Here is a 16248-nt window from a genome sequence, read left to right on the forward strand (position 1 = left end):
TATCTGAAGTCATTTCCTTTTGAGAAAATAGGGTTGAGTTTATTGAGTAATTTGGGGTTGGCATTTAATTTTTTTAGTGTTTTTTTAAAAATGCCTAAAAAGCTAAAAGGCTATGCAAAATGATTCGTGCTCTTCTTGCTTTCAAATGACATAGAAGACGCCTGCTGTAAGCCGTCTCAGTATAGGAAAATCAGGATCCATAAAAAATCCAGGGGGTGGGTGTAATCTGTTTTACAAAGTCATCTGTAGGAGGAGTCTCTGAAGCAGAAGCTCCACTCCTCTAGTTCTAATATGACCTATTTAAAAGCTGAACCTTCAGTGAAAGGTGCTGCCTATTTCCAACTTCTCCCTCAGCTCAGTGTCAGCCCCGTTTTTCGGGGTATGTCAGCCTCTGGAATGAGCAGGACATCGGTATGAAAGGGGATGCTCTGTGGCTCCAGTTGAACCCCAGCTGATGGCAGCCTTCTTTCTTGGAGTTTACATTCCCCTCTAATACTCGAAACATGATCAATGCAATTACCCTGTGTTGCTGATTGGATACGAAGTCAGTTATAACCGTATTATTACCTTGATCTCAGTTTCTGATTGTTCAAAATCCAAAGATCATGTGCCTATCGAGAAACTCCTGCTGCTTACTCATAAGTACTCACAACAGCCTCCTTCGACCACTGTGCCTGTTGCTCATCACTGCAGTTTCTATTCATCTCCACCCAAATCCTTCCTGTCCTTTTCCCCTAACCATTGCAAAGCCAGCTTTGCGTTTGTGCAGACTTGCAGTTCTGCATCCCTCTTGCTACCCAGCTTCCCTGTTTCCTGGCCAGGTCAACGACCTTATTACTGGGTCTAACTTTAGCCTCCCCAGCTGGGTAAATTTACCCCCATCGTCCCGCTTCTTCTACTCTGCGCTCTGTACTCCTCTCACTTGAGTTAGGGGCTGTCCTATCCCTGGCCCGTCCTGCTTCCTTCCTGCAGGCCACTCTACTCACTACTATCAACATAATGTCTGTGCTTCTCTTTAGACCCTTATTTCCTTATAAAAGGACACATATTTGTATTATGCTAAGTGCTTTTCTCCTCCAGGCCAAGTGGCCTGACTTACCTATGTGTAAAGATGAGTAAGGCATTTCAAATGCTAGGATGCTTAAAATGTGAATTTCTTCAGCTGCTCTTTATTGAGTTATGTTTCTGGTTAAGCTTCTGTAGTCCTTCTAGAAAGGCCTTCTGTTGTAAAAGTATAAAGTTGTCATCTGTTCATTCAGTCTTTCAATAACTATGTGTCTGACACGGGGCTCAGCACTGGGTGTCTAGTGGTGAATAAAAAGGATGTGATCCACGGACTCCGGGCCCCACAGCCTAGTGGGGGCAAAAGATAATTCAACCAGGAAGCACAGAAGTGCATTTCCCATTATAGCTTGTGGTCACTAGTCTGAAGGGAAAGAATGGGGTGCCATGAAAAAGAACATTATGGTGAGGAGCGGGTGTCAGAAGCCCACACAGATGGCTTGGTCACAGAATGTCTCTCCAAGGAGGTAACATTTGAAGTAAGACCTGCAGGAGGAGGATGAGCCAGCCAGGGGAAGTCAGAAAGAAGAGTTCTCTAGGCAGAGAGAACCTGGGGTGAAAACAGCTCCAGACGAGGAGTTGTAGGGTATTTGAGGATCCAAAACACAGTTTGGCTGGAAGGTGGTGAAGGTGGGTGCAGAGCTCGCCTGCAGGGCTGCGGCCTGTGGCCTGTTAGGAAGTTCTGCATGTTGTTCCAGGTGTGCTGGGAAACAGTGAAGGGGGTGACAAGATCTGATTTATGCTGTATACACGTGAAGTTCAGCAAAGGAGTGGTGGCAGCAGAGATGGAGAGAAGGGAAGAAATTCTAGCTGTATTTAGGAAGAATCAGCAAGGTTTGTTGAGATAAAGCCATTAGATTCAGTCACCAGTCATCGATGGCCTTTGTGAGAGCAGTTTTGGTGGAGTTACAGGAGAAGGGAAAGAGCTATAGAGTGGATGGAGGTCAGGAAGTAAATGCAGGTCGTAGCTGTACCGACCCTTGGCGATTGGCAGTGAAATCAAGGACTTAGCCTTCAAGGGAAGGAAAGATGGAGAGAAAGGTTTTTTTGGAATAGGGAGACAGGAATGTTTATGGGCATGTCAGTGGATTGGGAGAAAATGAAACTACCACAGAAAGGGCAAAGAGATGGGTAGCCTCATAGGGGAGGCTGGAGAGAATGATCTGGAACACAAGTGAAGGAGGAGTCAGCCTTTGATGCAAGTGGACATTGGAGGGAGTGGAACCTGGAGGTGGAGGAAGGAAAGGGGAGGGCTAATGGCCTCCTGGTCTTTGTTTTATCCCCTTGGTGGGACGTGAGGCCTCCGTTTAGATGAGAGAAAGAGGTTTTGAAGAGAATAGTAAGGGTTTGGAATCCCTGCTGCCTCACCAATCCAGAGAGGGGCAGCTTTCGAGCAAAAGAAAGGACTGAAGAGCAGTTAGCAGCTTTGCTAAATTTGTTTTGCAGCCCTTCCAAACAGCTATGTACAATGTTTCTCCAGCGCCGCTGCCTCACTCCAGAGAAAAGTGTGCTGATGTACTTTGGAAAGATTTTCAATAACAAGGGCTTTCTAAATAACTTTCAATTTAACCAGGAAATCGTTCAACCAGAACCCCCTCCCCTAAGTATTCCAGTTAGTCAGAGTTTTACTGAAACATGTCAGCAGTGAAAAATGCAGAAGGTGGCTAAGTAGGGCCGACTTAGAAGGTGTGAGAAGTCCCACGTCTGCACGCAGAGCGACAATGGCAGGGCTCTTCAAAGGCTAGCCATTTCGAACCTGCATCTCCACTGCGTAGGAGCACCATGGGTTAAAAAAGGGAAAAACAAAGAAGGAAACCTACAGTGAAGTGTAGAAAGACAGTCCATTCGGAATATTCCAAGGCACATGTGTTTATTTAGCTGGACAGGGCATTTTGAAATGTTATCTCAGAAATCAACCAATAGCTTTGCATAGTTTGAATGAACAGTTAAAGGGACTCAAATGACCAAAATGTTACCAAATAGGATTTATGTAAAAACAATCCTGTAAGAATGTGTTGCGGTGCACTCACAGGGCCAAGCTAAGGTGTGTTTGTGAGCTGTTGGCAGAGGGCAGGAGAAACCTGATCCTGCGCTTTGTAAATTATAAACTGTTTACACCTGTCATCTCTGTCTGGGTCTCTGCTAATGACACTTTAACAGTTGGCTTATGTATGACAGAGTGCTAAGAGCCAGTGGTTTCAAAGCAACCACATCCAAAGGCATGTTATTGATGTCCACTGGAGTTTGAGGGAAAATAACAGAGTGACATTGATGAGGACTTTACCACCATGTTTTGGGGTTTTTTTAGAAGGGTGGCCCTTGGAAATGTCTCTAGTGGGACAAGAGGGCCTTAACACAGGTAGACAGGTCTGGGCATGCAGTTATCTCATCCAGAGGGACCCAAATGCCTCAGAGACGTTAACTACCCGGTCTCACAATTCCCCAAACTGGAAAAACCAACTGGAAAATGCAGGATTTACTGTCGTATTATTGTCATTGAGTCTTGTCCATCTGATCTGCAAAATTGTGGTAGGAATTGTGTCCTTTTAAAACTTTATTCTCCCTTTTCTCCACTCCAGATCCACCCCATTCTCACTGCCCCCCCTCCCCCCCCCCATCTCTAGTACAAAGCCCGGCACGTAAGCTAATAGGCACTTACTAAATGTTGAGTGAATTTAAGATTTAGGAAATGACTATGATTAGAGGGCAGTACACCTAGTAGTTAAGAATGTGGGCTTTGGAGCCAGCTTGCCAGGGTTCAAATCCATGCTGCCCCACTTACTAATGTGAGACCTTAGGAAGTCTCCTCACCTGTAAAATAGGGATAATAGCATGTATCTCAAGGTGTCGGTCAAGGGGATTAAATGAGTCACTACCCATAAAGAGTTAGATCTGAGCCTGACTTATGGTTACCACACAATAAAATGTTATTATTATTTTGCAAAAATAAACTCCTCTTGGGCAGAGGGAGCCCCTTTGAGAATATACCACTTAAAATAAAGGCAAGCAGGTATTTTGGGTCACTGATTAAGATTCTACAACTTTTGCGTTTTCAGTGGCCTGTTTTTAAAGGTAAAAAATTTAGATTAATATGGGTTTTTACTCTTCAGAAGTCCCAAAGGGTTTTAAATAAAATTGTGTACAATTTTATTTAAAATAAAACAATATGAATCTTTTTAAAATATAAGTTAAGCCTATAAAATATTTTTTCCTCTAAAAAGAAACCTTACCAGATTCTGTTTCCTTTTGGAAACAAATTCACATCTGGGATGCCAAATTTCAGTCTTAATACAGTATGGAACAGCTGAGTTATAATTTTTTAACCTCCCAGAACACACAGAATTCTGATGGGAACATGGGAAAGGACATTTATCTTTTCAGCTGCATGAAAATGAAACCCATAATATTTTAGTGAACTAAAAGAAAAATACATATTAAAGATTAGGACCATGTGTAACAGGGAGTGTCTAAATAGCTACAACATTGGAATTTGTACAATTACCCTATCATACAGATTATAATGTCCTTTACCAGTTATTGGAAGCAGTAGTGCCTTTTACATTAGAATTAAAGTAAACAGTGCTTATTTTCATTTTAAGATATTTAAGAGTTACAACACTTAGTTTAAATGGATGTATGTGCAGCCATATTGAATTACAGCTACTTTCCGATCAGGAAAGCAAAACAAAGCACTCAAAGAAAAGGGTGACATGCTGATTAAAACTTCTCACTTAATCCCTAGTTTTAGACCATACAACAGCCCTCTTATAGCTGTGTCTCAAGATATTCCAATAACTGGTTGAAAAATAAAGTATTCAGTTAATCACTATTCACACTAACTAGGTTCTTTATTCACACTGGCTAGATTTGTTTTTGTTGTTGTTGTTTTGTTTTAATGCCTGAGGTTAATAACACCCTTAGAGACTAGCTACATGTCCACCCAGGACCGGCAAAGCCTTGGCTTATTATTATGCTAGTTTCGCAACAAGAATCCATTAGTTAATTTAACATAGCCAGAGAAAAACTCATTTGTCTCCTTCAATGTGTTTCACAGTCAAAGTGACACAGGGTCAGGCATTATCTGGTGGAGGGGGACAGTGAAATTAAAGTCTCTGGGTACCCGCCATTCACAGCAGTAGAATGGACGATTATCAGGCTGGATATAATTATAGAGCCACAGCAGTCCCCCACAATACACTGGCTATCTGCCTAGCACAAAGGTTTAGATCCTTAATTTGTTGCAGGCCAGAACATCTATGAAGGAGCAATGTATTTTTGTGAACCATCAATCACAGCTTAGATAGGCAACTGCTGCTGTTTGCATTTTGGAGGCTTGGCAACTGTTAAGATTCTGCCTAGTTTTGGGACAGAAAGATAGGACACGGGGCTTTGGGAAGGCTTTTAGTGGCAGATGATGACACTTCTGCCAAGGTCCTATCGCAGGCTCATTAGCTGAGTGGATATTTGAGCCTCATCAGTTTCAAAGGTATGCTTATATACAAAGTCATCCATTTCATTAAGTTAATTTACCTGAGCTGGCTTTCCTGATAATCAACTGCTTCTGCAGTACAGCTTGATACTGTAAAGGTAAATGAGGAGGGGATGGGGCGAGGGGCATTGATCAAAGAGTTCTGGGGTCTCTGTGGTTGTACTTTCCTTTAATTGGGCCCTTCCAGAAATCCACATCTTATCCTAAGTGAGAAACATGGCAGGAAGTTTACAAAGGCTTGTTATTCACTTTTGGTTTCAAAGGATGAAGTTGGAAAATGAGAAAGAGATCGTGTACTATGGTAATCACTTAAGAATAGTGTCCAATTGTTAAGAAAGGAAATGGAGGAAGGAAAAGGAAGCGGCAGAAAGGGCTACATTTGTTGATTAGGTGTTTAACCTCCAGTGATCCTGGAGAGTGTAAATTGCTTTACAGCTAGATTCACTTAAATGATATGACCTAAAGGAAATTGTATCTGCAACTTGTATCCTGCAAGAAGTTGTTAATTAAAGAAAAATCTGTATTCCTCTCCCTCCCTTTTTTTGGTTCTCCAAGTTTCCTCTTTGTTCCTTTTTAAATAAGCTTTTGTTTTGTGATATTTAGACTTGAGTGTTATTAAATTAATGACTCTTGAGTTGGACTTCAGCCTGTGACATTAGTTGAGAGCTATTTGGATGTTAAAGTTTAATCTTATCTAAGGTTTTGTGGTCTCAGGGTGGACTTTTAACAGAAAGCTGTTACTAACTTTCACACCATGCTGTTAACTCGAAGACAAATAATTAGACTTCAGTAGAAGCAACTGGTTAGACAAGGAGAAATGAAACAGCACTTGTTACCTACCCTTTCTCCTAGCACATTGCTTGAACATCAGCTCTCAGGAAGAAGATGGATAAAAATTCCTTCTCCAATCTGATTTATACTTTCACCTTTTCATGGCCTATTGCGTATGAAAGAGCCCTTTCTGAAAGTATTTAGGTGAGAAATATTTCTCTACATGTAGGAAAAAAGCCCGTAGATTTCCTTGCATTGAATCATTAGACACAGTTTATTTTATCTTATTTTATTTAGCATGCTCCAAATTCATTTGTTTAACTTGGCAATAACCGTCTTTTAGCCACGTTCAATTTCCTTTATCCAGCATCTTGGAGGATCCAACTCCACCCATTTTTTAGGGCAGAAATGTTCAATTGCTTGGTTCTGATGACAAAATGTTTAATGCCAAGTATGACTGTGAAGAATTAACCTCTGTTTGAATTGATATTTTGCTGGTAGGAGGTTTAAGTAACAATTTAAATTTCATTGTCAGGAGTAGATAAAATAAATATCATCATCTTTTCACACCCAAGGGATTCTGAGCCAGTTATATCTTTCTCAGTTCTTATTTCATTGTCCATATAATTGAATAAAATATCTACTCTAATGCAATATTAAGGTCACAGATTTAATAATACAGAACTTGGGGAATGCAAAATTTACTTTTCTCAAGATAGCAATTTCTTCCACGTGCTGGGCATTATGTGCACTTAAGCTATGCTTTCAGCGAGGTAACTAGGTCAGGGACTTTGTAGAACATGGAGGTGTTCATGTTACTGTACGAATACGAGCATCTTACATTTCAGGTATATTTCAAGAGTCTGTATTTGCAAGTAGAAAGGCAAACACTGTGTCAGTTGCCGTGTGTTACCAGGCATGTGTACATAACAGGGTTTCTGAGACCAGCTAGCACTGAGGCCTTTAAAAAAGAAAGTCGGGTGCAATCTGTAGTAACTGCTTTAAGGCTCCAATCTATTATGAAGTAAGCTGAGTAGGTAAATCTAAGCCTTTCTGGAACAAGTAAAACTTAAAATATATAGCATTTTTCTTGTAGTACATATGTATTTGTACTCTATTTTGAATTTGTCATTGACATATCTGTCTTCCCCATAAATTGTAAATCCTCTGAAGACAGAGATTGTGTATTCGATTATTCATTCATTCATCCATTTATTTATCCATCAAACATTTGTTAGCCCTCACCAGGTTCACTGTCTAGTGGTGTGAGTAGATTAGTAAACAAAAAATGTCAATTTGATTATTATGATAGAGCTCTTTCATGTGGAAGAAAAGAGAGAGACATTAGTGATTAACTGTCAGTGGGGATCAGGGAAGACTTCACAGAGGAGGTGACCTTTGAAGAGTGTCTTAAGAGAAGGGTTGCAATTCCCAAGACAGAAAAAAAGAATGAGATAGAGAAATGAGGTGGGTGGGGTGAGGAGGATGGCAGAGGGAAAGCACTGGAAAAAAATACACTAGTTGAGGGAAGAGTAGCACAAGAAACAAAGAGTCGGAAGGAGAGAAGAAAAGAAAGCAAAAGAAAATCCAGTAAGAGCTATTCTTCCGTCAAGATCCTCTAATTCAATTTAATCGTGAGACATTCTCAACCTTATTGTTAGGGGCAGTTCCTTGAACCCCTGGTGTATATTCTTAATCCTGGGCAGAAGGCAGGAAAGCAAGGCGCTAGGGCAGCGTGCTCACCTAGGACTGCTAGGTGAGAAGATTCCAGAGAGGCCCCTAATGCTGCTTCCTCCCCAAGCTCTTGTACGTCACCCATCCCTCATCTTTGTGCTGACCACAGGGCCTGAGACTGCGTCTTGCTCATCAATAAAGACAATAAATACTCAACTTAACTTGCTGAAAATAAATAGAAGTAGAAGGGCCCTTCTCTTTGAGGTGTTTGCAATGTAGTTGGGGAGAGAGAGAGAGGAGCCAGGTAGATGATGACTAACACCAGTGACCACAGGCTGTTCCTCCTGTTTACATTGACCTGGCCCTGAAAAACGCATCATAAGAAATGCAACCCTCCCTCCCCCAAAAGAGTAATTTAGACTTCCGTGAAATTTTGGTTAAGCACCAAACTGCAGTTACCGTCTTCTCAGAATGGCAGCCACGCATAAGTAAAACAAAATATGGGCAACTCCCAGGCAAGACACTGAGGGCTATAGCTGGGAAGTCTTGGAGAAAGGGGAAAATTAAAACTACAGTGAGGAAGTATTTTTAGGAACCAAGTGATGCATAAGTGTACAAAGTTCAAAATGCTGAAACACGAGGATATTTATGAGTTTCCAAATGCCAACCCCAAGAACAAAGGGGATTGAGAAGAAAATGGAAGCATACATTTATGCTTCCAAGGGCTTTTAATCCAAATGGCAACTTGATGAAGAGAAAGCATCATCATCCCACTTTACCGTGGAGGAAGCTGAGGCTTACAGAGATTAAATAACTAACCCAAGGCCACTTAGCCATGGACAGAAGGAATAGGAAGGAAACCCACTAGAATATGCCCTCCATGAAAGCAGAGACTTCTTTTGTGCACTGAGGAATCCTCAGTGCCTAGTACATGTCTGGCACACAGTAGGTGTTCAATAAATATTTTCTGAAACAACCCAGACTTCAAAGCCTGTGTCTACAAAGCAGTCAGGGTTGGGTTAGTCACAGGGAAGACAAACTTTTCTACTTGCTCCTGGGATAAAGAATTACCTAGATAGGCAAGTGGGCAGACATTCCCTTGAAATAAATAACAAACTAAAAGCAGTCAAAACAAACAAGATAAGGAAGATGAAGAGTTAAGAGACAGTATTGCCTAGGTCTTTACCCAAAATATTTTTTTCTTGTACTAGTAGGAAAATGTTTTCCTTGTCATTGCAACAATAGCTAAGACAAAACATAGAACATCTGACTCCTAAAGAATATCTTCTAAAAATTGTGTGTGTGTGCATGTAGTCATGCACACATTCTGTAGGAGGTTAGGAACCTGTGAAAATAAATGGTTACATTGAAAGATGTCTTTAACCTTAACTGTAGCATTTGCTAGTGGAAACTCTGTAATTACTGTTGTGTTTTTGGTGGTGACTGTTCATGATTTTTTTTAAAGGTCTGACAGCTGCCCTCTTGATATTTATGTGTTTCTTGTTAGGGAGTCCAAGATTCACAACCCTGAGCTTGTAATGAGGAAAAGAAGACAATACAAATAACATGAAAAGCAGTATGAATTGGATATCGCCAGAGAGACAAATCACATATTCTATGCTGCTTTAATTGGAAAACAGTTCTTTCATGGGGTTACTTTCTCTTCAGCTGAGATAATTAAGTCTGGGCTGACACTGGTGACCAGCTACTGATGATATATAGTCAGTTACTAACAATGCAGCAATCAGTAATCAAAATTTATATTTCCCAGGTTACCAGGGCACAGTTGAAGAAAAAAGCTGTTTTGATAAGGCCACGAGATTGGCTTCCTAACGCAGTATTCACATGGCCTCTACTCCATAGCATCTGGGTGGGTTAATTAGGCCTGCTTTATTTCAACTCTGTCATAAAAGAGAACATACCTTTTGTCTGTGTTTACATTAAAAATACTTTGCAAGCCCCATGCTGGAAAAGAAGTTTCTGCATGGCTCCTTGTAATTTTTAATGGACTAAATTATATTTTGTTAGTGGTTTGGCACGAGGGTAGGTGGGCACAAAGCAAACGTAGAAATTTTAAAAGGCACTCCATGCAGCTGGCACAAGTACCAGTTTTTTGAATCTTGATTAACTATCCCTGGCTGTAGCTAAAGGCGTTGAAATGGAAGGGATTAGGATTGTAATTTGGATACCATTTGTGTTTATATCAGCAGTTCTCAAACTTGCTTGCTCACTGGAGTCACCTGGGGATCTACTAAAATTTCCAAAGCCCAGGTCAAACCCCAGGGCCAGTTAAGTCACAATCTCTGGGTGTGGGGCATGAGCCTCCTTAATTTGTGAAGCTCTCCAGGCGATTCTAATGTGCAGGCAAGTTTGGAAACCCCTGGTTTATACTCACACTATGATCTATATTTTGCATTTACCTATGGACAGAGCAGCATATACTGGTGGAGGGAGGACAAGAGAACAAGCGTGTTCCAATGGGCAGCACTTGCCTCCAAGTTTCAAGTTGGAGTTGAAATTGGAATGAGAAACTACTGTCTCCCACCCCAGTGAGAGGCCTTAAGCTCCAAGAAGAGGAGCATAATGCGGCCCAACCAGCGAGAGAAGCAACTTCACAGAAGTTGAAATGGACTCTGGGGAGAAGGGGAACTGATGAGGAAGAAATGAGCTTTTGTCCGTATCTCAGCACCTAGCTCAGTCTTTGCTGAATAAATGAGTAAAAAGAAGAGAAAGGAGGAGATCGTTGCTTGTAGCTCACCTCCCAGAAAGGGATGCTGGGATAGGATGAAGGATACTTTCCATGGATCCTGTCCCAGTACAGTGGGTCGCTCTCCACTCTGCCCTCTCGGCTCATCTGATCAAGTCTTGTTTTCTTTCTAGTTTAGTCAATGGCCCCACTTCTCTGGGATAGTCTAAGATGACCATTCCCAGAAGAGAACACTCACTCCCCTTCTCAAAAGTCAGGCATCCTTTGGGGATGCTTCAGAAGCAGCCTCTGGCCTTCCTTTGCCACAGGAGATGAATGCCAAGAAGGGGCAGTGATGCCAGAGAACACGGCAGCAGGAGCCTGCCCAGAAATGAACGTGCAAATAGAAGGGAAAAAAGGTTTCCATACACAGCACTGGAATCTTGTTTATGGAAAATGAAATAAAAAATATGAAGAGTATTTGCTTTGACCTCATCTGATTCTTTGTATCTGACTTCATTGCACCCTGCTTTCTGAGTTTGTTACATTTTTATTTCAAAGCTAATAAATGAGGCAGCCATTCATATGGCATGCGGGTGGGTTTATGGTGTTGTATAAACTACCAGCCACCATATATATCCACCTGGGTCAGAGATAAACTGAAGTTATCACTACTGACACTACAATGCCTATAAACTTCCCTCATCCTCATCTTGTATTCTGGAACATTACCATTGGCTGAACATATTGTGAAGGGACGGGATCCTGGGAAAAACTATGGGAATTGGCAGGTATGAATAGGCCTGAGTTCCAGGATTGCCTCTGGAGACATAGACTAAAAAAAATAATAATTAGTTTTGTTTTATTCCAAAAGTGAAACACATGCACAAGAAAAAAATTCAAAAAGGCGTAAACGAGTACAGCATAAAAAGTGAGTTTCCTTCCCACATCTGACGCCCAGTCCTCCCTCTCAGACAACCACTGTTACTAGTTGCTTGTGTAATGGAACTGAAATATTCACAACACTTTTTAAAAATCAGTCAGACTTGGCTTGTATTTCAATTTTCATTAAAAAAATTGCTCCTTTTACAATCACTGTAGAACTCAATGTGCTGATATTTAAAAATAATCAAAGCTACTAAATCAAAATCAACAAATATTTAACAAGTACCTTCAATGTACAAGATGTTGCCTGAAGCAAGCCATTGCTAATGAGGATTTTACACGTATATTTCATATTTTTTCTGGTGCATAATCAACTAATCTAATTTTATGCCTTTGTTTTAAATCCTTTTCTCAGAAACAAAGGTCATCTCTGTCTTGCCCCGCACCTCCACCCCTCCTCTAACTTCTCAGCCTTTCATACATTCTCTAATTTGAGATCTGTTTTAAGCCCAGACATCTGGGTGAGTGGTACATTCTGGCCAGAGTACCATCTCTCATACCTTGCCCAGTTGGATTGGCTCAAGGATCTAATATTCCCAAAAGAAATAAAACTTCTCTGAGTCGCAAAAGAAGAGGAGCTGTAGCCTTCTCTGCTCAAAGACATATATTGAAGGATGAGAGATGGTTCAAGACAGAGCCGACGTCTCCACCCATGTCTTGTCTGCGAAGGGGGAAACACCCCTATTCTGTAGCCCACTGAGGCATTCTGGACCGATTGCACAGATGAGAGCCCCATAGCCCCCTCCAACTCCAGACAGCAACATCTGTATGTTTTCTCTCCAGCTGGCTGGCCCAGCTGTTCTGGTATCAGGAGAAAGTTATGAGTCACTGGGAAGGGATTTGAGACAAGAGCAGAGTTAAATCATCTCTTGGGCTCTGTATGTCATTGGCAACTGAGCCTTAGTAACAAGCCAGTTGATGACATTCATCTCCAGGAAGGCCACACACCAGAGGTTAACTTTGTATCCCACACTTCAAGACCTTCTCTGAGCTTTGCAGAGATGGGAAGAAGTGGGCAGCATGGGTGTTGTATGTTCCCACCCCAAAAGACTTGGTTATTGTCAATGATACTCATTAGGTTATGACCTTCTCTCTTTTTGCTTACACTTTTTGGCTGCCGACCTAATGCCTGTACAAAGCTGGTCAAACTGAGATCCTGAATGAATGAGGCCTGGCCAAAGCCTCAGGACTTTCTCTTTGCTCGTTTGATTCTGGGCACATTATTTCATCAACAAAGCTGTATGGTCAGCCTCCAGCAAGAGCTTGAGTCAACAGCAGGATTTTGCTGGACCATCTGTAGTTTCCTGCTTTAAGGAGTGTTTCCTCAGTACGTGGCAGGAAGGACTTGTCAGAGGATCCAAGAATCATAGGCAGTCAGGCTCTCCATTGGGACCTTAAATGTTGTCTAGTCTAGCCCCACATCCGATGTCTAGCTCCCCTGGACAATATTTCTTCCACCCCAGCCCTCATCTGGTCTCCCATCCCCTTAGGTAGGCTAGTCCATGTTTGTGCTACTGGGACTATTAGAAAGTTCCTCCTTATTTATTTATTTATTTATTTTATTTATTTTGCTGAGGAAGACTTGCCCTGAGCTAACATCTGTGCCAGTCTCCCTCTATTTTGTATGTGGGTTGCTACCACAGCATGGCCACCAAGGAGTAGTGTGGGTTCATGCCTGGGAACTGAACCCAGGCTGCCAAAGCAGAGCATGCCAAACTTAACCACTAGGCCATGGGCCCACCCCCTAGTTCCTCCTTATTTTGAGCATTAATTATCTCCTTATAATTTCAGCCCATTGATCTTAGTTTTGCCCTCGTAACTGTCTTCCAGGTTTCTCTTCAAATATCTGAAAATGCCTATCCTTACTCCTTGCATCTCCGCTTTTCTTTTTAACACTGACTTGTCAAAAATTATTCTGATGCTCTTTCTTGGGGTAACATTTATTCATTATTCAATAAATATATGTTGAGAGTTCATTGTGTAGAAAGCTTTGTTCCAGAACATAGAGATACAACAATTAACAAGACAAACTTGCCCGTATAAAGCTTACATTCTAGTGGAGGGGAGGGACAGACAAAAGCAAATAAAAATACAAATGTGGAAATATGAACTAGGGACAAATCCATTACAGAAATATAGAATAAAGTGATGAAAAAGAAGGCATTGGGTTATTTGGGGGGGTCAGGGAAGGCCTATTTAAGGAAGTGACATTTTAACTGAGTTCTTATTGACAGAAGTGAGGCAGCTACATGAAGACTGGGGTGAGGGAAAGATTATTCCAAGTGGAGGGAGCAGCTAGTCCATAAGGCAGGAATGAGAGCTGTGTGTTTGAGGAAAGCCAGGCAGGGCTGTTGGAGCAGGGTGGAAAATGCAGGAATGGAACAAGATGGAGTTAGGGAGATAGGTGGCCCTTTTTGCAGCCAGGATAGGGGGTTTCAACTTTGTTTCAAATGCCATAAGAAGTCACTACAGAGTTTTATGCGGGGAAGGACGTGATCTGATCCATGTTTTTGAAAGACCATCAGTTGCTGTGTGGAGAGTAGTGGATGGAGGGCCAAGTGGAAGTAGGGATTCTAATTAGGAAGCTACCGCAGTCATCCAGGCAGGAGTGAGGGTGGCTCAGACAATCAGAGGTAGCATGTAGAGAAGTGGACAGATCGGGCATGTGTTTGGGTTGTAAAATCAATATCTGGATGTTCTCTCAGTTGTCTGAACTCTCCTAATATTTCTTTTTATGTTCATATTGCTTTCTACTTTGTTATAGCTGCTCATGTACTATCTCCCACAGCGGTCTAGGGACTTCTTAAGGGCAGAACCCATGACTGAGCCCATGTCCTCCCTATCCCCCACTGCCCCAGCACAGGCCCTGCTTGACGTATTAGACTTACCCATTTCTTGAGTGAATGAATGAACGAGTGAGTGAGTGATGGTGGACCACTAGCAAAGGCAGTTTCTTATTTTATTGAACATGGAAAATAAACTCCTCTCAATGCCCACACACTTGTATAATATTTTCTCATGGCTCATGTTCTTATTGGTAACTCCCAAAACGTTAAAGAAGTAATCCAATGATGTACAAAAGCAAAGCTCCTTTGAAATAGAATTACTTGCAAAATAATGGAAAAATTACCAGTAGTGACTCTCAGCCTTCAAATATATCTTTTGTTTGAGAAAGGAGGAGGCATCCTTATATCCCTCACTTTCGGGTGGTTAAGCAATGTCCCAGCTTGGGTGATCTTGCCCAGGTGCCATGCAGCACCTTGCTCCCTCCTCATTGAAGATTCCGGAGCACACTCGGCCCTTCTTTCATGTCTTAGTGCTGCTGGAAAGGGCTGATTAAATAGATATGCAAAGAACACATCTGCCTATTCTTGCATAACACTTCAGAATGACTTTTCTTTTTTTACTCTTTGGAGAGATGAAGACTATGTTAATGGAACAGGAAGAATATTGCTATTTGAGTAGAAAATTATTCTGCCTTAGTCTTTCAGTTACTCAAAGTGAACCTGGGGAATCTCCCTTTCAAACAGAAGTGCATGCCTTATTCCCTCTCCATGTGTTCCATAGCTGTGTTTTTTCCATCTCACTGCTCAGACCTTCGAATCCTTGCTAGTAAAAGCCTGGATGATCCAGATGGATGGACCTCTGTGCTTTCCAGTAACCAGGGGATGAGTAGCTTTCAGAGCCATCTCTGCCTTTCCTGGGCTTCCATTTCCTCCCCATGAAAGGCAAGCATGTGCGTGCAGAGCTCCCCGTGCTCTCCTGGGGTGACCAGCTGCCTGGGCACGCCTGCTGGGCTGGGCACGGGTCTCACACTCGCTTTCTCTCTGATTTATTGCCTCCCTTTTGTCTGACCCTCAGCACTTTAATTTGGTTTCTGCCTGTCACACTCAAGCTTATTGGATAATTTCGCTTTTCCCCCTGATTCTGGTCTTTCTCGCAAAGATTGTAATTACAATGATTGTCTGCTGGGCTATTAATTATGGGAATTGTGATTTATTTATTTATTTATTTATTTATTTATTTTTAGATTCAGAGGTTAATTGGTGATAACCGTGTGCTGTTTACCCCCGAGATAATTTGGATTGCAGTGATTAACCTTGTGTCCAGGTTATCTGCTATTAACCACTTGCCTCCATTTTATCTCAGAGTTAGAATTGATTACCATTGTGCCTGATGCCCAGTGTCCATTTTGTGAGAAAGAAAGGAGAAGGGCAGTTTGCAGAGGGGCTTCTCAGAGAGGAAGGGAAGAGAGTATGTTCCCAACTCTGCCACCCCCACCCATTGCCCAGAATAACAGTTGTCCTCCCAAAAGAGTCTTGAAATTCAAATTCTTCATTTTATTAATTAATTCTTCAACCTACTGGTATTACCTATGAAAAGAAAGTTGCAGGTAATTGAAAATTAAAGGCAGGTCCATATAACAAAGTAGAGGGCAGATACTGCCAGCTGACAGTTCCCTCTGATTACAGGGATTGGAAGAAGCCATTACTAGGGTCATTCCATGGGGGAGAGAAAGATTATAGGCTGCAGACGTTATGGACATTCTTTTGGAGCAACCACCACCAACTGCACAAAACAGCCTGTGAAGTCTACCCATTTAACACAGAGAGAAGAGAGA

The 16248-nt window shown here is 41.8% G+C and overlaps 1 protein-coding gene across 11 annotated transcripts in view; it reads left to right on the plus strand.

Annotated features, from left to right (window-relative positions):
* SEMA6A (semaphorin 6A) overlaps window positions 1-16248 on the plus strand; it is a 126818-nt gene that overhangs the window by 35718 nt on the left and 74852 nt on the right. The window lies entirely within an intron of this gene.

Source organism: Equus caballus, chromosome 14 (genome assembly GCF_041296265.1).
Source record: "Equus caballus isolate H_3958 breed thoroughbred chromosome 14, TB-T2T, whole genome shotgun sequence".
Lineage (NCBI taxonomy): Eukaryota > Metazoa > Chordata > Mammalia > Perissodactyla > Equidae > Equus > Equus caballus.